This window comes from Pan troglodytes, chromosome 22, assembly GCF_028858775.2.
Source record: "Pan troglodytes isolate AG18354 chromosome 22, NHGRI_mPanTro3-v2.0_pri, whole genome shotgun sequence".
Lineage (NCBI taxonomy): Eukaryota > Metazoa > Chordata > Mammalia > Primates > Hominidae > Pan > Pan troglodytes.
This window is the reverse complement of record NC_072420.2, coordinates 44,522,665-44,548,050: the sequence shown is the minus strand read 5'-3', so window position 1 is coordinate 44,548,050 and position 25,386 is coordinate 44,522,665. Positions and strand designations below refer to the sequence as shown.

The 25,386-nt window shown below is 55.2% G+C and overlaps 1 protein-coding gene across 8 annotated transcripts in view; it reads right to left on the bottom strand.

Annotated features, from left to right (window-relative positions):
• AGPAT3 (1-acylglycerol-3-phosphate O-acyltransferase 3) overlaps nucleotides 1-25,386 on the bottom strand; it is a 123,870-nt gene that overhangs the window by 34,063 nt on the left and 64,421 nt on the right. For 2 of the 8 annotated variants that reach the window (XM_009440574.5, XM_009440531.5), the window contains exon 3: nucleotides 11,509-11,635. The exons of 4 other annotated variants lie outside the window; for them this stretch is intronic. The gene's annotated coding sequence lies outside the window, so the exon portion shown is untranslated. Of the gene's footprint in view, nucleotides 1-981; nucleotides 3,098-4,786; nucleotides 7,865-11,508; nucleotides 11,636-25,386 lie in introns of those variants that run through there. 2 more of the 8 variants (XM_016938628.4, XM_016938629.4) reach the window with 2 other exon arrangements.

The following is a 25,386-nucleotide window of genomic DNA, read 5'->3' as shown; positions in this document are numbered from 1 at the left end:
CCACCACCTCCGCGCCGCTGCCAGGCCCACCAGGCCCCTCCATTTCTTCCTTCTGAACAGAGGAGTCCCTGGTTTTCTCTGCACACATAGGACGGCAACTTCGTTTCTATGAGGGGTAAACACCAGTTCCTCTATCCATGAGCCTTTCATGCCTCTGTCACCAGCGCTGAAATCCCCCAGAGGAGATGGCACAGCCTCTGAAATATAGCACCATCTTCCCAAAATGCCACAGAGTGCCCACCCCAGCTGGCGTCCTGCTCTGTGCAGGGGCAGGAGCTGGGCAGAGCTGGGATGGGACCTGCTGTCCTTGGGTCCTGGGGTCCAGGAAGAAGATGTCATCACTGGCAACTATTCTGGGATCAGCAGACGCTCCCAAACCCTGGAATTCTCCCTTTGCCCTGCCCAAGCCGCCCTTCCAAGAGCAAGGCTAGCTCTCAGCAGACAGCAGTTGGCGGAGGAGAAAGACATTTCAGGATGCCAAAAGCACATCATTTCTGATGCTCTAGACAGGAGTTTTGAGTTGTGGGATAAAGATAACTTCTTAGTTCCATATGGATTTCAGTGATCCAAATCCAAGTCCATAATGGGGAACTGAGAAACGGCTGTCAGCTCCCTCCTTCCCCCCTTCCTCTTCTCTGTCCCACCCACCCCGCACCCAAGTGCTCTGGTGTAGTGGGCCGAGCAGACCTGGCCCCTGCGAGGTGGTGGCATGGGAGGGCCTTGTGTGCTGGCTGCACAGGAGGGGACCACGGTGAGCCCCGGGCTCTTGGGTGCTGGGGAAAGCTCCACTGTTACTGTCAGCAGACGCTGGAGGAGAAAGTCCACCATCAGGAACAGTAGAGACGCAGCGATATCTCAAAGGGTCTTCATTTAGGTGGCAACGTTTACTATTCAGAACACCGCCAAGAACCCGGAAATAAACTGCACACACTTTCTGAGAAGCCAGCCTAGGTGTCCCATAAGGAAAAAGACTTCACTCACAGTGGACCTTTCGGGCCCTGCATTGGGTCCTCCTTCCTCCCGCTTTAAACGCAGCGTGGACAAGTGTGACGGGCTGGTTTCCTGGCCCACAGCTCATTGGAAGTGCGGGCTGGGGAACAGGGAAGAGGGGCTTGCAGAAGGCAGGCATGCCGCTGACAGCACTACCTGGGGCAGAAACGAGCCCAGGACTTGAGGCCCCTTGGAGGCCACTGAGCAGCGAGGGCGCGGTTGCAGGCTCTCTGACATCACGCATGAGGGCACAATGCGGTGACTGTGGCCCACGCTGATCTCGTCGGAATGCTGAGAGAGGGTGGCCTCATAGTTACCACATTATCTGAGAAGTCTGGTAAGCAGCGAAGATACTACTAAGCATTCAACTAAAATTTTAGATGAAACAAACACAATCCTATTTTGAGGTTTAAAGGGCAAACTTCAGTTCTTGGGTAAATTCACTTACAGAGACCACCTTACCTTTTCATAAGCCTGAAAAACATGAAATTGTTGCCAGCCCAACCTTATCAGCATTTGGAATTAGCAGGAGACTAAAAGTCTGGCAGGAGGAGGTGAAACTGTCAGTCTGTGCAGACGATTGTGTAGCCTCAATACCCAGGAGAATCCAAATCTACTACAACAGGAACTAGAGTTGATAGTGATGCTAACAGGAATAATGTACAACATGCAGACTGCAGTGGCCTCCGAATCAGTCAGAAGAGACCAAGACAATCACAGAGTTTATCTCTTGCTCTCTTAATGGCTCCATGTCACTGGTGGCTCTGTCCCACATGGTCATCTGGGCCCAGGCTCTGGGGGCTCCACCACCTTCAACACGAGGCTTCCAAGACTGCCTGGCTGGTGCCTTTCAGGCAGGTGGGAGAGGGGGGAACTGGAAGTTTAGGGGAAGGGCTGCCCTCTACGGCAAGTAGGATGCAAGTTTGCAGCCCAGCGCAAGTGCTTACAGCTTGGGAGGATATGGATATATGATCCCCTTGTGTGTTCAGGAGCCAAGGAGAGGGGCCCAGCAGACCACCCCTCCACAGGAACACACAAAAGCAGGAGGTGTCTTGAAGGAGAGCGCAGATTGCAATAAGAAAGAGAAAATACCTAAACACAAGCTTCAGAGGAAATAAAGCCTCTATGAGGAAACCACAGAACATCTTGAAAGATACAAAAGCAGAGCTGAACAAATGGAAAAACCCCGTGTGACCAGGCTGCAACCACCCCTTCCCTGAACACATGCCCTTAGTAACGTGCAGCTCCTCCTGCCAAGACATGGAGTCTACTCCCCACCCTTTTGAACCCAGGTTGACTTCAGGGCTCACTCCATCAATAGAATGTGGTGGGATTGGTGTCACAGGACTTCCAAGACAGTCTTTAGAGCCTTGCCACTCCCTTACACCCTTGTGGCCATCAGAGGTGGTGGCTTGGGCTAGTCTGACAGAAGGTGGTCCCACATGGAGCAGAAATGGACCAGAAATGGGCCATTCCACCTGAGGTTCTCCAGGCAGCTCTAGCTGACGACAGTCACTCCAATGACCCCAGGGGAAACCAGCAGAAGAACCATGTTGCTGAGCCCAACCCAAATTGCTGACCCACAGAATTGAGGGCCCCCCGACATGGTGGTTGTTTTAAATTGATACATTTTGAGGTGGTTTGTTAAATAGTAATATGTAAATGATACATAAACCTAAATATATAACTGAATCCTAATTAAAATAGCAAAAGCTCCCCCCCAGCCCCAGAACTAGACATACTGATTCTATAGTTCATATGGAAAACTAAACAGGGAAGAAAAGCCAGGAAAATCATGAAAAAGAACAAGAAAATAGCCCTAAAATACACTACAACATCTAGAAAGCCTCAATAATTAAAATAGCACAGTACTGGCTTATCAGTAGACATGCAGACCAACAATTGAGACTAAAGAGTCAATGCTTCACTGACTAGGAGCAGCTGTCTGGGGCACCTCAGCACCTGGAGCAGGGTGTGGATCTGCAGCCACTGTTTGGGGACTTGGATCCCATGTGCACGAAGCACTGACTACACGTTAGTCAACAACACACATCTCACATGATCCATTCCATTTCTATTGTATTTATATTTCTATTGTATTTAGATACTGATAAAATAAATAAAATACAAAATTAAAACCACGACTAGGTTCATGAGAATCTTTTAGCATTGCCTGTTTTCTCAACCAATGGATTTAAAGGCATAATTATATGACATACCTAAAACCACTCCTCCAATTCCAGATAACAGAACCCTGCCTTTTGCAACATGCAAGTCACTGTGAGTTACCTACCTGCCACTACCCCCTTTGCTGGTAACAGAACCTCCTGCTATTATGGCAGCGCACACCCTTGGATATGGGAGGGAAGCCCAGCCCCAGATCTAAGCCATAAAGGTAATCCCATCCCCTCTTTGAGCAAGTGATCCAGGGATGGGATGGGCATGTGCCCTGGGTCCAGCCAGGGAGAAGTCTGCGGGGGCTTTAAGGGAGGCTTTTGCTTTCCTAAGACAAGAAACAAATACCTCTGGTCATCCCCTTTGTCATTCTTCCCTCCCTCGGTGAGGAGGCGGTGTCTGAAGGTGCAGGAGCCACTGTGGGAGTGTGAAATCATAGGCGTGAGGACAGAAGACCAACACTGTTGGTAGAAGGTGGAAGGTCCCAGATCCCCTTAGGGTCTGGGGAGCAGCTGAGGTCACACCAGCAGCTGCCCTCTTCAAGAGGCGGGGAAGACAAGAGGTAACGGTGTTTAAATCACTATCTCTGTTACCTTTGGCCAAAAACACAGCTTACATCATCAACAGCTATTACTCTTACTCACGTGGGCCGGGCATAGAATACAGATGCTTGATCAATGTTTTCTAAGCGAATGGCTCGTATTCAATATACATTTGTGAGAAACAGCCAGCATAAGCTGGGCACGGTGGCTCATGCCTGTAATCCCAGCACTTTGGGAGGCCAAGGTGGGCAGATCACTTGAGGTCAGGAGCTTGAGACCATCCTGGCCAACATGGTGAAACCCCGTCTCTACTAAAAATACAAAAAATTAGCCGGGTGTGGTGGCAGGCGCCTATAATCCCAGCCACTCAGGAGGCTGAGGCAGGAGAATCGCTTGAACCCGGGAGGCAGTTTTTTTTGAAACTCAGTCTCAAAAGAAAAGAAAAGAAAAGAAAAGAAACAGCAGCATGGCTTCTTAGTCCACACTGGTTACATGCCACCTCCGTTTACAGTTCCTGAAAGAACAACGTCACTCCTGAAAGAGTCCATGGAGCACTTCAGCAAACAATCTCATCTCAGAATCAAGGCCCCGACAGACACTGGACGGGCCCGAGATGGAAGTGACTTTGGACTCAGTGAAGAGGAGACTGCGACGTTTCCAGGCCTTGCTGGAGATGCCGGGGGCGTCACTCCAGCAGGTAGAGGCCAAACAGAAGCTCCGCCCAGGCAGCCCTGGTCGGCCTCTCTTATGAGACCCACACGGCTGCACACTCTCCTGACTGCAGCTTTGGGCTGGATCAGTAGCCCCAGGGCCCCCAGGCCACTTCTGAAGAGGGCGAGAAGCTCCCCGCCAGGTACTGTCTCACCGGGAATCGGAACTAAAGACCAGGGTCCTAGAGTTATTTCCCCAAGTTGTGTCTGCCACTGCATCACTGCCAGTGTAAACTGCAAACCCTGGCAGGAAGAGGGCAGGGAGGAGGTGGAGCTGGGCAGGACGAGGGGAGGATGAGGGTGCTGGTGGCCCAGGATGGGAAGGCTGCTGGCCAAGGACCTCCCGCCCCCCACCCTCCTGTCACCTACCCCAGCTCTCTGAGCTCCAGAATTTGTCTCCTCTGGGGTGCTGTGACGGTCTCACTGGCCGGAGAGTGGTGATGTTGGGTGGGAGGTGGAGGGATGTGGAAAGCTCCCAGGGCCTGATGACTGCACAATGGACCTGTGACAAGTCTGCGGGCCTGCAGGACACAGCGGGCGCTTCCCATGCCAGGGCACAGCCATGCGCCAGGGCAGAAGAGCATTCTCCAAGGGTGGCAGATTTGTGGGGACCACACTCCAAAACACACACACACCCATGTACACACACACACATACATGCATGCACACATAAAACAGTCACAGCTAAGTTGACCTAGACATAATTTTCTTACAACGAACTATGCATTATAATAACTACTTTTACTCTATAGAAACAGATGGATATTTGCTGCATACTTATTCATTAAACTGGTCATCAATGTCTCATGCACTTTTTTTTTTTTTTAAGAAGGAGTCTTGCTCTGTCCCCTAGGCTGGAATGCAGTGGCATGACCTCAGCTCACTGCAAACTCTGCCTCCTGGATTCAAGTGATTCTCCTGCCTCAGCCTCCCAAGTAGCTGGGATTACAGGTGCAGGCTACCACGCCTGGCTGATTTTTGTATTTTTAGTAGAGAAGGGATTTTGCCATGTTGGCCAGGCTGATCTCGAACTCTTGACCTCAGGTGACCCACCCACCTCGGCTTCCCAAAGTGCTGGGATTATAGGCGTGAGCCACTGTGCCTGGCCTTATGCACTTTTCATTATATTTTGCAATTTACAAAGTTATGTAGGAGGTGGAATTCTGGTTTCTGCTGGGGATGTAGAGAGCTTGTCACTCCCACTCTCACAAGAATAAAGCCAGACAAACCGTAAGTTCTCGACTTTGCTTCATCCCATCAGAGACCTGAGGCTGCAGGACAACCAACTGGAAGCTGGGGGGAGACAGGGCCTGCAGGGGAATGGCACTGAGCCCTCCCGTCCCTGGGGCAGTCACGGGGCATTGTTGGTAAGAGGAGCTTGGCTGGAACCCCTGAGTCCTGGTGGAGGCTGAGTGTGTCTGGGCAGAGAGGGGAGCCCTGCGGGGACAAGGTGGAGGGCCCACCCTCCTGCTGGCTTCTCCTCGTGACCCCTGTCCAGCCCCCACCAGGTGCCCACAGGGCTGCCTGGGGATGAGTCCTGACAAAGCCACGCTCCTGTGCAAGCGTGAGGTGATGCAGGCATTCCACAATGTTCTAAACAAAGAGTGCCTGGACCTTAAAGGTGTACTCATTATTTACGGATTCAAATGCCACATCTGTCATTCTACAGGCACCCTGAGGCACGGACTTGAAAAAATGCATTGATTCAAGATGGAATAAACTGAGGTTTCAGAACAGCCACCCTTGGCCTGGACAGTGCAAGAGCTGCAGAGTGTCACCTCACAGGGCCAGCGGCGACCCAAGACACGGGTGCCTGGAAAGGGGGCTCTCTGCGGGGACAGGGCTCAGAAAGGCCGGACCTGTCCTGACCCACAGAACCAGGGTTCCCTGCAACTCGGCCGTCGTCTATCATTACGGTGCCCTGTCCGGATATAAAGTCAAAAAATCTCAGATGCACAAACATTTTGAAGTAAAAGATAGTTTCTAAACCATTACTCAAACCAATAAAACGTGAAGTGAAATGAAATGTGTAATGTGAATGAAAATGCTCCACAGTCCCCAGTGTGCATAGTTCAGCCGAATTTTCTTTAGGGTGACAGCTGTCAGGTGTGCGATGGGCTGTGTGTCTCTCCTGAAATCGCACACAGAACCCTCAAGGCTGGTAGCCAAGGTGCGACCCCGGGATGACCCTGGGACCCCGTAGGCCAAATCGCAGGCTTTTTACTTCCTGTCACCATAGTCCCCAGACTGGAAAACGGAGCTGGCTGGATGTGCACATATGCAAACCGCCACCTGCAGGGCCACCCATGCTGCCTCACCTTGTCATAGGTGCTGTTAAAACGTGCACTAGCCCAGCAGATGCCTCCAAACTGTGGCTACGGCTCTGCCCTCCATCTGGGCTTCTGAGAAAGGGTCCGACTTGCTGGCGTCAATCCCAGTGGTAGACCCCGAGGGACCCTTGCCTGCCGGAGCTGAGTCAGTGATGATGTCTCCAGGCGGGCTGGGGAGGGAAGCCCCTGAGGGCACGTGGCCCCCCCGCACCTGGACACCTCCCGCACTTGCTGTTCTAGAGGTAAGAGGTGATTCATGGAAAAGCGCTGACGCTGCACATCTGAGCTTTTCCTCATTTCCTGGCACGGTGTATTGACCTCCTCCTGGGCTCCCTCTTTTCTTCTGCTTTCCCCAAATCCCCAAAAAGCTTAGATGAAACCCAAGTTTTGTTCTGGAATTTGTCCCTAATAATCCCACTGCACAGAGGCCGAGCACAGCCGTCCCCCTGCCTGCCTCCCGGCACATGCATCTCCTGTCTGAGGAACAAGGCTGGTTTTCTGTGCTTTTCTGGGGAACAAGCCTCTGTCTTTCTCCCCTGTCAATCAGTGCCACTTAGGAGGAGGGGCGGCCTTGCTGGCCTCCAGGATCTGCCCCGCGATGACTCCCGCGGCCTCCTCTCCAGGAAAGAGAGTGCCCTGGAGTCCACAGGCAGCACCCGGGGACAGCGAGGCCAGTGCCCGCAGGCAGGGATGTACAGGCCACGCTGTTACCTTCCCTCTCTCTCTCTGCTCCAGATTCCAGGCAACCAGGGCCCACGGGGGAGGGACATGTGGCCCCTGCCCAGCCGCAATGCAGGGCCAGCACGGGAACCACTCAGTGGCCTCCTGGAGCCTGAAATAGCCATCGCTCCAGAGTGGCGAGGGCCGGGGCCTCCACTCAGCCTGCATTTCCGAGGTGGGGAGGGGCTGTGACATTTGGGGCACAGATTCTGCCACGTGGGTAAAATGCTGGGGCCCTAGCACACGTGGTGCTGTGGCTCGTTTCCATACTTGGCCCGAGAGGGAGGTGTGGCTCCTTAGAAAGGCGGCACCTGAAGTGGATGCTGCTGTCCTGAGGGGGCCCAGGAGAACACCCAGCTCCGCCGGGACCCTTGCTTCCCGAGGCAGCCTCATGGAACCCTCCCGAAGCTGCCACCACTGGGCCCAGGCACTTGCCCCTCCACTCCAGGTGAAAGACGCGGCGGGAAAGTGGTTTAGGCGGTGGAACGTTCCCTCCCTGTCTCCCTCTCGCCCTGATTTTAAACACAGCGCAGGCTTCTGACCTTGCTGAAAACGCTCCGGCCTCTCCTGATGTGGTAATAAGCTGCCACTACTGCCATCGCCCATCCTACACCAACAGCACGCGGCCCACCCCGCCCCGACTCCAACCTCCCCTCCCGGGGGTGCAGCTGCAGCCCCCTTCCTCCGTGACACAGGCCGTGGCGGCTGAGGCCTGGCAGGCCAGGCGCAGGGAACCAAGGTGCCCCAGCAGACTCTCAGCATGGCCTGGTGGCAGGAATGGCCGAAAGCCGAAGCTGAATGTGAAACTTGCTGACCCCTGAGGACTGGCTTTCTCTTGAGGGTTCTGGGAAATCGAGCCCCAGGAGGGTGAGGACTGCCTGTTCACCACTGTGCGTGCAGGGCTTAGCCAGTGCCTGGTATACAGTAGGCGATCGATAAAATCCTATGGGGGAGCAGGAGGGAGGAAGGAGGTTTCTGGTTTACAAGTAGAAAATGATGTCCCGGGCGGGCACAGTGGCTCACGCCTGTAATCCCAGCACTTTGGGAGGCCGAGGCAGGTGGATCACGAGGTCAGGAGATCGAGATCATCCTGGCTAACACGGTGAAACCCCGTCTCTATTAAAAACACAAAAAATTAGCCAGCGTGGTGGCCGGCGCCTGTAGTCCCAGCTACTCGGGAGGCTGAGGCAGGAGAATGGTGTGAACCCGGGAGGCAGAGCTTGCAGTGAGCTGAGATCACTCCACTGCACTCCAGCCTGGGCGACAGAGCAAGACTCCATCCCTGCCCCCACCCAAAAAAAAGAAAAGAAGAAAATGATGTCCCAGCATGACCACGCACCCTGGCCACCCGGCCCTGGGGAGCGGTCCTCCCTCCCTCTGCTGTGGAAATGCCAGATGAACAAGGCTCCGAGGCCTGTCTTCCTCCATCCCCAACAGGCAAGGGGCTCTGAGGGCTGCCAGGACGGCTTTTTCTCTGTATATAACACAGGTGACGGGAGACAGAACAGAGGTCCTGCTGGGTCTCCCTGAGCCCAGATGAGGCAATGGCACCGCCCTGCCACCCTCCTCCCGCCAAGTGAGCCACCGAAGGGGGCTAAAGACAAGACCCCACCTGACCACAGCAGCCCAGGGTGACTGCTGCACCCTAGGGTGACCGCTGGCAGGCGTGGCTGCAGGGCCAGGCACCCAGCTGCCACTTGTGGGGTTTTCTCAGCATTCGGAGCCCCTGCTGCCCATTAAGAACAGGTCTCTGAAGATGAACGAGAAGCTGCTCTTTTCATGTGGACCGAGCACAGAGGGTTCCTGGTCCAGAACCCCACGCTCAGAGAGTCACATACTGAACACCAGTGGCCACCGCAGGGGCGGGCGTCTCCAGGAAGAGCTGGCATTGTGGGCTCCCTGCTGTCCGTCGCCTGGTGCCTGGGCACGTGTGGCGAATGCAGGGTGGGCAGAGGTGCTTCAGGAGTGCCTCATGAAGGACGCCAGACTCCCAGGCTCCTGGTGAGTGGCCAGCCCTCCTTCCTGCTCTGGGAGGGAGCTGGCGAGGCCTCCCTGGACCCGTGGTGCCATCAATGCAGAATCGCTCCTATTACAGGCCCAGCACCCACCGTGAGGCTCAACGTCTCTGTCCCCACAAAAAAACCAAGCCGCCTCTGTGGCCCTCCAGGTCAAACAGGATCAACAGGGACCTCACAAGCCCACAGGTTCCGGAAGCTCCCAGGTCGTACTGCAAGTGCCACTAAATGGCACCTGTGGGTACGCTGCCACGGCGCAGGCCACCACTTGAGGCCTCGAATTCCACAGCTAACTTACTGAAGACCTGAGGGCAAAGGAGAAATGCACATCCTTGGAAACGCTGTGGGTGAGGAGGTGGCACAGCCAGTCCCCTGCCACCTGGTCAGCAGGCTGAAGCTGAAAGGCTTGGCATAAGCCAATTACGAGCAGCTGCTCAGGCGCAATGCTGCACTCTTCCCAGACAGAGGCGCTCTTTTCCCAACACATAATAGGTCTTTCATCATTTTGAGCATTTGTGAAACTGCATAGCTCACGAATCCCAAGAAATGACTTGATACCCTTTCTCCGCCCAGGCGCCAGGAACGGTCCGTGGAAGCTGCCAGAGTCGCCCGCTCGCCGGGGCCAGCCTGCCCTGTGTACATGGCCCCCGTGACACTCGCGGTAGCCCCAGGTTAAGGATGAGTGAGCGGTTGTTCCTGGGGTTTTGGAACCCTCACCAATGACCGACCCCCTTGCTCAAACTCTCAGAGGCCCCAAATCCCAGGCTAATTTGTCTCCTAAATTCCACACTTAGGTTCTGTTTGTTTTTTAGAGATGGGGTCTCGCTCTGTTGCCCAGGCTGGAGTGCAGTGGCGTAATCACAGCTCACTGTGGCCTTGACCTCCTGCGCTCAAGGGATCCTCCTGCCTCAGCCTTAGGATTCTGTCTTTTGGCTCTGGGTAAACCTCTTTGTAAATAGTATTGATCGTTTTTACATAAACTGAGTCATGGGGAAGACTGGGCATCCTCCTGCCTGTGTCACCTGCAGTGACCCTCCCCGCTGTTAGCAATGGAAGTGCATTAATCGGATCTATAGAAGAGAAAGCTTCCAGATCAGAGAGAAGCAGCTCCTGGCCAAGTGTGCACCAAGAAAAACAAACACAATCTAGCGTGGAACCTCCAGGGGAGCTGTGGTCTCTTCCTAGGAAATCACCCCGTTCTCCGGCTCTAGAAAATAAAGTCGGCACCCAGACTTGGGGTTTTTGGGTCCCCCCAGCTGCCCCCTGCACCACCTGGTACCATCATCACACACCCCATGGACAGAGGCTGGCATGCATCTTGTGCCCTTTGACCCTCTGCAGAAACAGCAGGCGGCATCAGTGTCCCGTTTTACCAACGAGCACTGGAGGCCTGGAGCACAAACACCCCATCTAATCCCAGCCCGGAGACACAGCGGGGTTGGGACCGAGTCTCTGAAATCCTAGGCCAGCGTGATCTGTGACGCCTGCTGATTCTCAGCTTCTGCAGTAAGAGCTGGCAGGGACTCTGGTCAAGGGCAGCTGGGAAATCGCCTGCGATCACCATAAACCAGCCCATCAGGCAATGGGTGTGACAGAGCAGCGCCACTTTGATGGTAACTACGCATTTTCTGCTCAGGGTGCAGATCACCATGTAAATCAGCCACCCTACAGCACCTGCCTTGGGGGGCAGTGGGAGTCTGTGCCCATACATCAGGCACTTGTCCGTCCCAGGACATGCCAGGCATCTACAAACACCGCCCAGATGGTATGAAACCGCTCAGCTCCTTCAGGAATGTTCTGAACAAAAACCCCTTTGCAGAAGGATGGGAGAGCTGCCCAAGGACCCCAGGAGGGATCAGAATGAGTTCCTGCCATCCCCTGCTTCCCTACCTCCCAGGAGTTCCCCTGCAAAGGGCTAGGCAGGGTTTGTTGACATGCAGAGAACGGTCCAGAGCTGGAAGAGGAGGGGAGCACACAGTAAAGGCCCCCAGGACTGCCCAGGCCCCCAGGCCCCGGCCTCACTCACCAGTAGAAGTAATAGGCCAAAGCCACCGCCAGCAGGGCCACACAGATCCCTGAGAAGAGGCAGGCCGGGTAGCTGCTCAGCATCTTCAGCCCTCGGTCCTGTGCTGCCTGAAGCCGGCGAGAAGGACCTGCGGGGAGCAGGTGTCAGCCTGGCCGAAGGGTGAGGAGCCCAGCTCAAGCGGAGGGATTAGGACCTGGCCTGAGCTGCCCAGGCTTGGCAGGGGCCGTGGCCACCCACAGCATCTGCTCAGCAGGAAGTGGGTGCTGGGCACCCCCAGGGTGCCACCTGCGTGGCCAGCACTGTCCTTCTAGTCACAGAGACCAACTCAAGGGACCCCAGGAGCGCGCTGAAGCAGGACATACACACGGGCCCGTCCTCCTGCGCACAGCTGCGGGCTCTGCCGTCGGGGCACCGGCTAATCCAATAAGCAGCTTTTGGCCAGGAGCTGCTCACTGTAAACAGGCAGAGTCACAGGGCCAGCCAGGATGCAGGTCAACGAGCCCCACCCCGGCACAGACCCCTAGGACCAGGGACCTTAGAGTGCCCACATCTTCCTCCTCACAACACCAGTGTGTCAAGGGGCCAGGTTGTGGGTGAGTTGGTGAGGTCTACCCTGTGCTCAGCCGTGGGCTAGCAAGATCCCTGAAAGGCCTCCAAGTGATAGGCAAACGTCCTGCATGTGGGGCATGGCTGTGGGCTCAACAGAGAACAGCCACCCAGCTGCCGGACAGGCCAGGTGCCCGCGACACTCTCTCCAAACTGCAGCAAGGTTTGCTACACGGCGGTGCTCCGGGTCCCATGTCCAGAGCTCCCACGCTGGAAGAGCTGTGAGGTGGGCCGCCTCTTATCCTCCAGAAGTCAGGCACGTCCCTCCATGTCTCTCCAGCCTGAAACCTCTCAATCTGAAATGGAGTTCAAAGGCTAAACTAGGGAGATGAGATCAAAGGACCCAGGGACCAGAGCATCGCCCTGGGAAACCTCCTGGGGCGCGGGAGGCCCCCGACAACAACAGCGATGGGGGTGGGGTGTTATCAAGGGAGCGCCCGCTAGAGGCCCTCGACAGCACACGGGGACGGGGATGGGGTGTTACTAAGGGAGCGCCCCCTGGAGGCCCGGCCAGTGCATTCTCGCTCAGGGTCACGGGGCCACAGTGGGATAAAGTGAAAGTCACTGCTTGTGCATCTCCCACGGCATCAGACACAAAGAACCCGTCCCCAGCAGGGTTTGCCCAGGATGCTCCCCTAGCCTGGTCGCAGCCCCGTCCCAGCCCTGGTGCGGCCCCTGCGTGCTCTGTGGGAAACTGTGGACTGAGAGGTGGGAACCGCTCAGCTCAGTCCTGACATGCTCAGCCTTTACTTCTGTGAACCTGTGAACCTGGTGGCGGAGAGAGCGTGATGGGGCAGCCACAGCCTTCCCAGGCCTGGGGGAGCCCCTCCTTCCCCCTCACAAGGCTTCAGGTGACTGCATCCCCGGCCAACACATTGACCCCATGTGACTCCACGTGACACCCAGAATCGCCCGCTAAGCCACTCCTGGATTCCTGACCCTCCGCAGCTGTGTGAGATAATAGATGTCTGTTGTTTTCGCTGCTAAGTTTGTGGGTAACTCGTTACACAGCAATGTAACAAACACGGTAAGGCAACCAGGCAGATCAATATGAGGCGCACCATTTACTGGAAGTATTGGATGACTATTTATAGGGCTGGAGTTAGTGTCTGAACAAAATAGAAGATTTGCAGGCCGGGCACGGTGGCTCACACCTGTAATCCCAGCACTGTGGGAGGCCGAGGCTGGTGGATCACCTGAGGTCAGGAGTTTGAGACCAGCCTGGCCAACATGGTGAAACCCTGTCTCTATTAAAAATACAAAAAATTAGCATGCCTGTAATCCCAGCTACTCAGGAGGCTGAGGCAGGAGAATCGCTTGAACTCGGGAGGCAGAGGTTACAGTGAGCACTCCAGCCTGGGCAACAAGAGCAAGACTCTATCTCAAAAAAAAAAAAAAAAAATGATTTGCAGATTCAAGAATTCTGACTTTAATCCTCAGTACGTTCCTTCTATCCCAATGAGCGATGTTAACTAACTTAGCTCTCTAGTTTGAAATGCACACCATGGAACCAAGACATTCATTTAATCCTGTTAGCAGCCCAAGAAACCCAACAGTGAGTGTGAGTGTGTGTGTGTGTGAGAGAGAGAGAAAGTGGGGGAGAGAGGAGAAACGCAGCCCTCCCACCAGACAACAGCAAGCGTGTGAGCTGCTTCCTCCTCCCTCTGCAGCGAGGACCCAGACAACTTCCTTAGTCCAGCACTGTCTGCAAAGTCACCCCAAAATATGCAAATATGACTGGCTGCCCACACAACCTCTGCCTGGCACTTCTTCTAACAAGACCCTGCCTGAGGTATAGAAGGCAATGGCTATGCAGAAGTCATCTGGTTTCATGGGATGCGTCCTAATGACTGCCTTAGAGGTAGTTAATGAGAGAGAGAGAGAGGAGTCTTTTGGAGCTTCCAGAAAGGTTTCAGCCCCTGACAAAAGGTTGCAAAAAGAAATTTCCCTTTTCCTGTCCAGGCATGGTGGCTCACGCCTGTAATTCCAGCACTTTCGGAGGCAGGAGGATCACTTGAACACAGGAGTTCAAGGCTTCAGTGAGCCACAATTGCACCACTGCACTTAAGCCTTAGTGACAGAGGGAGACCCCGTCTCCAGAAAAACAAAACAAAACAAAAAAACTCCCTTTTCCTGACATCAGACTTATCTGTATCAAGTTGTGATGGCTGGTGCAGAGGCAGCCACGATGTCACCTCGAGGAGACAGGCCTACAGTGGAAAGCAACCCAGAGGGTGGCCCAGAGGAGGAACGGATATAGCCAGGGGCCTTGCGTGCCTCCGCCAAGCCAAGTAAAGGCCAGCGTAGAGGAGCTGACCCCTGGGGCTTCCCACCTAGGTCAGCTCAAGGCAGATTCTGCTACTTTCAGCTCAATTCACCAGCGCCCCACCCAGTGGGCCTTTGGGACTCACACATATCTAGGGACCAACTTCTTATCTACATGCTTTACATTTCCCAAAATCCAAAAGTCACTCATGGGTACCCCTGTGATAACAGCAAGCCTGAGTGTTCTCCAGGGCCACAGGAAGCCACAGGGTCAACGTTCCCCCACCCAGGAGTGCCAGCCCCACTCAGGTTTGCAGGCGGGGTGTTCTTTTTTCTTAAAGCAAACATGGCTACCATTCAGAACAGTAAGTGAATGGAGAATTCCTTTTAAAAACAAAACCAAAGATTTCTATTAGAGAAAAATACTTGGGGGAACCAGCATCCCAGGGACCCACAGCCTACTCTAAATATGTCATTTTTTTTGTTTGTTTGTTTTTTAAGAGGAAAAAAGCTTGTTCACATCTTGAAGATTTTAACAAATTTTAGGGCAAGGAAACAGGCCGTGCAGTTGCAAATACACAGGGAAGCCCTTTTCGCTGAGGCACAGAGGCCTGGGAGCTGCTCTAGGCGGAGCTGACACGGGAGAGCCAGGCTGGCGCCAGGCACGGCTCCACTCAGAAGCACTAGGCCTCCGCGTCTCCATCCAAGAGCTGCGGTCGGGAAAAGGAAAGGATGTTTTTGCCAAGGTATCTGAAGTCTCTGTGGGCAGCAGTCGGGTGAGCTTTTCGGCTGTGATAGAACAGAAGCATTATAGGGGCAGAGCTCATTCACGAGCAGGTCTTTCAACACAGGCATTACCGGCATGCCACCTGATTCTCTCACTGTGTCTTCCTCTGCCGGAGAAATCCTTGTACATGAGGAGACAACTAAAACTTGCAGCTTTGATTCCCAGGCCATTCTTCTGGAGGGAGGCACTGTGGCCGTGTGCCAGGAGGGCAGAGGCACTGGCCCCACGGAGGAGAGGAGTCTGCTCTCAGACAGACGAACACTGCAGGTGCACCCACAGAAAAGTCCACAGCCCCCGGTAAACAATGCCATGCTCGCCACTGCTAGGGGAGGCTCAGGAACCCGGCTGGGGTTGGAGGCCTGGTGCCAGCCTGGCGGGACGTCAGGCACAAGGGGCTGGGGCCGCATTGTCCTCCCCTCTCCCTGCTTTTGCTTCAGTCCTGGCCTCTTTGGGCTGCAGAGCTGGGGTCCTGGCAGGTCACTTGACTTCTCTGGCCTTGGCTCCTCCTCTTTGAAGTGAGCAGATTGACCACCACGGCTGTCCCCAGGGGTGCCCGAGCTGCAGGTGTGGGGGCCAGGGCTGCAGCGTGTGAGCCTTCCGTGTGACCGTGCAGTGGGGCCTAGGCCTGGCTTAGGAACAGCTAGGCGGGCTCCGCTACTGTTCTACACTCTGGCTTCCGACTCGAGCCGCCATCAGGGAAAAAGCCTGGCATGATCTGTGTGCTTAGCGCACCTGGAGAGCCAGGGCACTGCCCCAAGCCCCGAGCCCTGGCTGAGGCTTCTCCACTCCTTAATCTCCAGAGTAGCTGAGGTGCTGTGGGCCTGAGTCTGAGCTCCTCCGTGGCCGCCTGGGATGATGAAGCCAGGTTGTCCTTCCTGCCCCACGCCTGGGTCACTGCCTTTCTCGTGATAAGGAAAAAAAAAATCCCTTCCTGGGAGAGTCGTTCCCTTTCCATGTCTGAATAACAGACTCCCCAAATGCCAGGCGGACCCAGCCCTGAGGCCCCAGAATGCCCCTACGAGCAGTGAGCATCTGTGGGCCCGGCCTCAAGTCTCTCCGAGCTCCGCGGCGGCGCCGATGCCCAGTACTGCGTGCAGAGGCCGCCCTGCAGGCCGCTCCTGGACTTGACCTCTAAGGCCACTTCTCACTGTAAAAACTGTGGGGACATTGTGGGGCCTATGCTGGCCCTGCCCTCCTCCTGAACGGCTTCATGCCTGCCAGGGCCAGGCGCTTGGGGGCACTCCCAGCTGGGGACGCCAGCTCAGCCTCCCCGGGGCTGCAGAGAGGCGGGATCTGGGTGCTGCTACTGGAGGGCGCTGCCCTTGGGTCCCAGCTCTGACATTTGCTTTTGTGGTGTGTCCTGAGCCTGCCTCCTGCTCCCTCGCCACTCAAGGCCACCACACGGCCCAGTGTGTGACACAACTGATGCCCGCACAGCAAAGCGTGCTAGCGCGGCACGGCACTTTGGTGACTTGGCTGAGCTCTCCAGAATTGCCAGGTGCTCCCCACTGCTTCCTCATGCTCTCAGGTGAGAAGCCCCCTCTGTCCAGCCTCCACACTGGTTCTGTGTGTGGCATGTGAGTGGTGTGGGTGGCGTGGGTAGTAGCATGAGTGGCGTGGGTGGTGTGTCAATGGCATGTGAGTGGCGTCGGTGACGTGAGGGGCAGAGGTGGTGTGGGTGGCATGGGTGGCATGTGAGTGGCGTGGGTGGCGTGTCAATGGCATGTGAGTGGCATGTGAGTGGCGTGGGTGACATGTGAGGGGCAGAGGTGGTGTGGGTGGCATGGGTGGCGTGTGAGTGGCGTGGGTGGCGTGAGTGGCGTGATGTGATATGGCAGCACGTGGGTGGCATGGCGTGGCTTGCTTTGTGCTGTGGCTCCTCCACCATGGGCATGTGGCCTCCTCGTGCTCCCAGCTATCTGAATGTCATCCTGCTCACGACCAGGGCTTGAGCCCGCCCCTCCACAGGTTCCCGCTGTCCCCTCCTCCGCCCCATCACCATCGCACACCTCCTAGTCTTACCTTCTGGTTACCCCACGGGGCCTAAAGGAAACAGTTCTTTTCTTCCAGGTCCTTTCCCGTCTCTGACACCTAAGCCATGCTGCCTGTATAACATCCTAGTGGAGGCCCAGCCTCCTGACTCTACCAACGAGGTTGCGCTGCCACGCAGGCCAGGGCCAGGCAGCCGACAGCCTGGGGACTTGCGGAGCCTCTGTGGCCTCTTATGAAGTCACCATCTCTGAGCATGGGCACAGTGAAGGGAGACGAGGCCTGGAGGCCCCTCCTTCCACCCTTGGGAGGTGGGGACAGGCACACTGCAGTGAGAGGGCTGGTGTGTGGGAGCCGGTACTTGGGGGGCTGGCGTGCTCGGGGAGCTGGTTCTCAGGGGACTGGCATATGGGAGCTGGTTCTCGGGGGGCTGGTGTTCAGGGGGCTGGTGCTCGGGATGGGGGTGCTGGTGCTCAGGGTGGGGGGGAGCTGGTGCTCGGTGGGGCTGGTGCTCGGCAGGGGAGCTGGTGCTCAGGTTCTGGTGCTCGGGCGGGGAGCTGGTGCTCGGGGAGCTGGCGTGCCAGGCACCCATGTCTGCCTGTTCTCCAGCATCCAGGTCTCAAAACCTCACCACCCAAACTACCAAGGATGAGCAATGTGGGGCAGACACCTGCTCCACTGCCCCTGCCCTGGTATGGCATACGGCAGCCGGTCATGACTGAGAAAGGAAGCGGCACACCAGGTGTGGCCAGTCCACACGGGGCCAGCACATGGGGACCCCAGGCTGTTCCAGACCAAGGGCCTCCTCTCGTGCACCCACAGACCCCGTCCTGCTGCTCAGTTCTAACCGTCTGGCGTTTCCATGCCACTGTCCACTCTCCACGTGAGGCTCGTGGCAGGCACGGGAGCGCCGTCCTCTGGCTCTTGCAGCTGGTGCTTGGGCCTGTGCTTGGACGGAGGCCGCCGGAGCCTCTGGGCATCTGGTATGCGGCGTCCTTCTCTCCTGACTCTCCCCTCACCTTTCCCATGTGCTGCCCCTCCCACACTTGCTGCTACATGCCGAGACTACTGGAGCCTAACCCCAGTGCCAACCGCTTCCAAGCTGCACCTCAGTTTCCTCAACCATAAAGAAAGAATAACAACACACGGATGCCAGCAGGCTATGGAGAGCCAAAGACCCCCGGGGCGCACTGAGAACAATGCTGGGCATGGAAAATGCCAAGAAGCAGCCAGGAGTATGATGACATCATCGATATTCCCAAATCTTTCCCCATGGAGAAAACAGATGGCAGAGCTTTAAAAAAGATACACGACAAAAGCAAACATAGACCACTGCGATTACGGCAAACTAAACAGCTTCTGCATGACAAAGGGAGCGACAGGGTAAAGAGACGACCCCCAAGGGAGAGAAAACCCTGCAGACCACATGCCCGATGCAGGCCCAGCATCCACGGGGTAAAGGGGCTCAGACTCAATAGCAAGAAAGCAAACAGCAAAGGACCCGAACGGCTGTGCCTCAGAAGGAGCCACACCAACAGCCAGCAGGTTAACGAAGAGCTGTTCGGCATTATTAACCATCAGGGAGAAGCCAATCGAAGCCACAGGGAGGTGTCATTTCATGCCGTTCAGTTGGCTATTATCAAAAAGACCAATGTAACAGGTGTTGACGAGAACGCAGAGAAAAGGCACCTGGCACGCTGTGGGGGAGAGAGAGCGTCAATCAGTGTGGCCACTATACAAACCATCTGGAGGTGCCTCCAAAAGTCAAAAATGGAACTACTGGCCCAGGGCGGTGGCTCACACCTGTAATCCCAGCACTTTGGGAGGCCAAGGCGGGTGGATCACTTGAGGTCAGGAGTTCGAGACCAGTCTGGCCAACATGGTGAAACCCCATCTCTACTAAACATACAAAATTAGCCTGGCATGGTGGCGGGCGTCTGTAATCCCAGCTACTCGGGAGGCTGAAGCAAAAGAATCGCTTGAACCCAAGAGGCGGAGCTTGCAGTGAGCCGAGACCGTGCCATCGCACTCCAGCCTGGGCGACAGAGCAAGACTCCGTCTCAAGAAAACAAAAGGAACTACCATAAGGTCCAGCAATCCCACTTCTGGGTGTGTATCTAAAGGAACTGAAATCAGTGTGTCAAATAGACACCGGCACGCCCATGTTCACTGCAGCATCACCCCCAACAGCCACGCGATGGAGGCAGCCCAGGTGCCCACCAACAGACGAATGGATAGCGAGCGTGCGGTGCGTAACGCTGTGTTATTATTCAGCCATAAGGAAGAAGGAAGTCCTGTCACTGGCAACATCACAGACAAACGTGGTAGACCCGACACTGAGTGGATAATCAGCCAGTCACAGAACGACAAGTCCTGCACGACCTCACTCACACGAGGAATCAGAAACGGAGATCTCACCAGAACTGAGAGGAGCACGGTGGTTACCAGGGGCTGGGGGCTTGTGCAAGGACGGGCAAGGGAGGTGCTGATCAAAGGGAGCAGTTTCAGTTAGACTGGAGGGGACATGTTCGTGATCGACCGCGCTGTGTGGCGACCAGTTAACAATAACGTATCATGTTTCAAAATCAGGGAAAGAATAGATTTTTAACATCCACACCACCAAAAACGATGTTGGTGAGCTGACAGCTATGTTAATTAGCTTAATCTTTCTACAATGTATACATAGATCACATGCTACTCCATAAATATACACAATCATATTTTGTCAATTATAGACAGATGACAAATAGGTAGTAGGTAGGTGTACACACACACACACACACACACACACACACGAGATCCTCTTCAGGTAAAAAGCAGAACGGAAACAAAACCTCAACCTGTATGGAACATTGAGACAGCTGCAGCTTTTCATCATGCTCTTTACAGCAAACCTAGAATGTTTAGAATCATGGTTTGACTTATTTTGAAATAATGGATTTTGGCATAAGACCTTCTGGTGGTGTTTCTGATGAACGGGAGCTGCACTGTCTGAATCCTGACGACACTGCCGGTGGCTGGGGATGCTCAGTGTCAATCAAAGCTGAAGCACGCGGCAGTTCTCTGCCTGGGAGTCGCACTAACGGGGCCGATGTGGCGTCCTACTCCACGTGGCTCTTCGGTTTTTACCTGCACATCCCTTTTTCAAGGTTAAGAAGAACAAAGCTCATCTGAACATATCGCCCAAACAAATGTCATAGGAATATAATATCTCCTGATTATTTCCCTGGACATGAAAACTTAATGATTTATACAAAAATTTTAAAAGAGAAGAACCGAGTATGTTGATTCAATTTCCTGGAGGCCTCCTCAGAGCCACAACATAAAATAGAGTGTTTTTAGGATGTCAATAAAATCTTTCTTCAGATAAACCCCATGAAGATTCCACATTCCCTGTCTCATGCCAGTGACCGAGCGAAACTCCAGGTGTGATTAACCTCCCTCACCCCAGCACCAGATGCGGGGAACGTGGGAGGACCAGCACGCAGGTGTCAGTGTGACACCATTTCTAAAAGGTCTCTGTTTCCCTCACTGACACTCCCCCTCGTCCAGTGTCCGCCCTGACCCCGGGTCTGGACAAGAAAACTGACCTGGAGAGCAGTTGGGCTGTCCAGTCACGGGGCCCTCGAGAAAAGGCAACAGCAAACCCACCCCAGGGCCCCACACTGAGTCCCTGATGAGCCTCAGACGTGCGTTCACCCCTACTCTGGAGCCCCCACAGCCCCTGCCCCAGGATCTCACGTGGGGGGGCCATAAAAACTATCCGTAATGCGGAACAGGAACATGCAGGAAGGAGGTGGCGCCTGCCCGAGGGGACAGGGCAGCAGGCCCCTTGCGTTTGTCACCAGCAGCTTGAGGACCACACGCTGGCCTGCTGTGGGCCACCCCGGCCACCGTGAGGAGCCACCTCCTGCCACCCCAGGAGGGGACACTGGCCCCTACAGCAGCCCCCTGGGAATGTGCCAGCAAGCCCTGCTTCCCTCTGCTCCCCTCAGCCCAGGTGTGCACCCCCACCTCATCCCCGCCTTCCCCTCATCCCGACAGAAACACCCACCCACCCTCACCCCCCCAGGCCTGCCCACTGTGGACACCCACAATCAGGAGCTGCAGCCTCTGAGTTCACGGGGCAGAGCTTGCTGCCCCCAAGGTCTGAGAGAGGCCCAGAGAACAGGGACAGTAAGAAAGATGATGTTGCTGAGACACACCACAGCGAGGTCCCATGGGCCACGCTGAGGTCGCACGGGCAACCCTGAGGTCACACTCAGTGGCAGGTGCTTTACACAAATGATCCCTCAGCGCTCAGCATAGCTCTGCCCCGCTAGCTCCACTGCCTCTGAAAATAATCCTGCCCAGGACCACAAAGTCACTAGCAGGCCCAGGACAGGGAACCGGGCTGCACTGGTATTGGCACCAGAGCCCCCTACCCCACCGTGCGGCGTCTCTGCCCTGAGACCTCCCATAACTGTGTCCCCGGGGGCAGGGAACCGTGGAAGGGGAACCCAACTTCTCTCTGCCTTAGACTCTCCGTAGAGTGACGGTTGATAACTCTATTCCCCTTTCTTCAAAGACACTGTGGATTCGTGACTTCCTGAACGTGAAAACGGGGCTGGATGATGCACACAGAAGTGCCGGGACAAGGCACCCTGGGTTCCAGGAGGACAGTCACTCAAGTCCTCTCTCTCCGGCACGCCTGGGCTGTCGGTGCTCCAGAGAACGCATCTGTCACCTGCAGCCCAGACAGTGTCCGCTGCATTTATGAGGTTAATGAGACACTGTGAGCTCGCTGGGAGCGCCATCTCACCAACCTGTCTATCTGGATTTAGCTCGGCACTCAGCCAGGCGGGAGCTGTCCCCAGGCCAGTGACACAGGCAGGACCTCAACAGAGAGGGTCGAGGCCCAGCACTCACGGGCCCCACAGCCCCTGCTGCCCATCCTGCCCACCCTCCAGCCTGAGGAATGCGGGCCGCGCCTTCTCCCTCCATCCCAGTAAGGAGCAGCGTCCACAGGCCAAGCCTCTGCAGGTATCCCCCGTCCTGCCACGCACACTGGCTCTGGCAGGCCGCGTCCGGTTCTGCAGGGACCAGGCCTTGCCCAGGACAGCGGCGACCGGGGGAGGTGGCTTTGCTGTGGCCAGCAGGCGGCACCGTCTTGTTCTGTGTGCCAATCCCACTTGCCCTTCACATCTTTCAATAAACAAATAAGGACACACATAAAAATAGAAGTCCCACCGTGGGAAGGCTCCTGGCTTTGACTCGCTCTGGGGTCAGCACGGGCCGTGGTGGCAGAGGCTCCAGGAGTGTGTGGTGATGGCAGGGAGCGGCTGACAGAGTGTCCTTCCAATCCACATGGGGACAGGGCGCGGGTTACTATGCAAACCAAACAAAGCACACAAGCCCGCATGTGGCCCAGAGCCAGGCCCGTCTCCTGTGCTCTGGAGCCTGTCAGAACCATCTTACGCTGCTGCTGCCGCCGCACGGCTGTACATGCCCTGCTTCCATGAAAGGTGGGCACACAGAGCTCCCCACCCGCATGAGGCACCCACTACGGGAGCAGTGGCCTCCTTCTGAAGGTTACAGGGGACTGGCTATCGGGGCCCTGCCACTCAGGCACCTCACACTGAAATAACGAGAATGCACAGAGTTTTCAAAATATGGTATGTCTGGCCAGGGTTGCACACTCTGCTTTCTGAATTGTGTGGCCTCCTAAAGTCAGTCACAGTCACATGCAGACAAGGTGGGGGTGGTGGGTACACACAGCTGAGGAACCTGCCGGAGCCACCTAGGGTGGGGCCAAGGCACAAACTCCGTAGGGCAAAAAGAGGATTGGCGTGGGGATAAATTTCAGCTCATTGTGAAACAAAATTAGACAGCGCCTTATCTGTAGTATCCGTAGGTAGCCAAACACACGCAAACACACCCTCCTCAGTAAATCCGATGACATTTCCAGTAGCGAGTGCCCCAGCTTGAAATGCATCCCAGAAGGAAAACTCCTACATGGAAAGTGATTTCTAAACAAGATGTAGTTTCAGACGTGAAATCTGTTGGAACAATTATCACGATTACTAAAATGCGCATGTATCAGCTTGCTCTGAGTAAAAACACTTAAAACCTAAGTCAAACCTTCAGACAGAGCAGTGAACTGCATGGATCACTGCAGCCTACGGGTCGGGAGAAGCAGAGGCCTCTGTCCCCAGGTGGGAGGCACTGACCCCTCCAGGGTGCTGCTGCCCACGCTGGTCTGCAGAATGTCTTGGTGAACCTTACCCTATTTCACTCCCTCCCTCGGGGTGAGGGGGTGGGGAAACAGAACTCGGCTGCCCCCCGGAATGACGGGGCTTGCCACCTTGCCTGTGTGTATATTCCTTAACGCTGTGTCAGCGTTTTTCAGCAGGCATTTTCAAAACAGTGACCGTGTCGAACTCAGGGCAGGGGTACACCTGCAGGCCCCGGAGAAGAGGGCCCCTGTGGCTGGAGTTGAAACCATCATGCCCTTGGCCTGCCTGAAACCGTCGCTTCTTATTGTGCAGCGGAGACTTCCATGTCCAGCAAGGATCACAGCTTCCGGTGGGCCGAGTGGTTATTCCGTTTCTGCTGCGTCCGGGAGCTGCGTCCGGCTGGTTCAGCTTCCCGGGGCATGGGGCAGCAGGTGCCACGTCAGCCCTGCCAGGATGCAACAGGCCCAGCTCCTTGGAGAGGGAGGGTGTGTTCTCCTCCAACACCAACAGAAAGAGTTCCAGAATTTGGGGCAAGGCGTTCTAACTTGAATTGTGTGGCCTCCTATAGGCTGGGGTACCTGTCCCCAGGCACGTCGGTCGCCCTCACCAGTCCCCTCTGCAGGCCAGACCCAACCTGGCAGCTCTGTGGCCCCACACATTCGCTCCTCACGGAAGCCCTTACACCTTACAGATGAGGAGACTGAGGCACAGAGAGGTTCAGCAGCTTGCCCAAAGCCACACAGCAAATCAGTAGCAGAATCAGGACTCAAAACCCAAGCCATCTCACCACAAAGTCACTGCTCCCATAGATAGGAGCCAAGGATCAAAACCCAACCAAAGTGCTTATCTCACATCTTCACTGGAAAGGAGGTTTCCCATCAGCTGAGAACACTTCAGCCTCTAGCTGGAAAGAAGCCTGCTGCGATTTAAGACGGGAAGAGCAGAGAGGCGCCGGGCACTTGACACAGAGCTTCCTTTTGCTAACTTCTAAAATCAGGTCTCAATGGATTGGGAAGAAACAAAAACTCAGCCCTCCAATCAACCTGGAGCACCAGCCCTGACAGCCTCACAGCCTGGGGGAGACAGACCCACCCAGTCCTTCAGCTGCAATAGAACATTTCAAGCAAAAAACACTCCAACTTTTAACTCTGTGGGGTTCTTTTTTAAAGATTTTGTAAATTTATAAATATATATACCTACTATGTACCCACAAAAATTAAAAATACAAGATTTTGTAAATTGATGATATTTTATAAAAGAGAGTAATACACCTTGCTGTAAAAATTTTAAACCAAGACGAGGTACTTGGTCAGAAGGGAACGCTCAGCCCTCACCCCGTCTCCATCCCCAGGACTGACCACTGTTCAAATCTGGTATTGGCTGGTGGCTCACGCCTGTAATCCCAGCACTTTGGGAGGCTGAGGCAGGCAGATCAGGAGTTTGAGACTAGCCTAGGCAACATGGCAAAACCCTGTCTCTTTTTTTTTTTTTTTTTTTTTTTTTGAGACAGAGTCTTCCTCTGTCGCCTAGACTGGAGTGAGATGGTGCAATCTTGGCTCACCGCAACCTCCACCTCCTGGGTTCAAGCAATTCTCCGGGTTCAAGCAATTCTCCTGCCTCAGCCTCCCAAGTAGCTGGGATCACAGGTATGCTCCACCACGCCCAGCTAACTTTTTGTATTTTTAGTAGAGACGGGGTTTTGCCAGGTTGGCCAGGCTGGTCTTGAACTCCTGACCTCAAGTGATCCACCCACCTCGGCCTCCCAAAGTGCTGGGATTACAGGCATCAGCCACTATGCCCAGCCCTCCTTTTTATTAAAAAAAAAAAAAAAAGGCCAGCGTAGCTCACGGAAGTGACCCCAGCAGCATGACACAGAGCTCTTTTCTTAAATGCCGCAGCATGGAAACCCAGGATCGCGCCGTGGGGGCTGGGGGCTCCTCTCGTGCACGCATGGCCCCTGAAGCTGCCTGTTCTCTGTGAGAATGAAACACCCGAGCCAACGCTGGGCCACCCCAG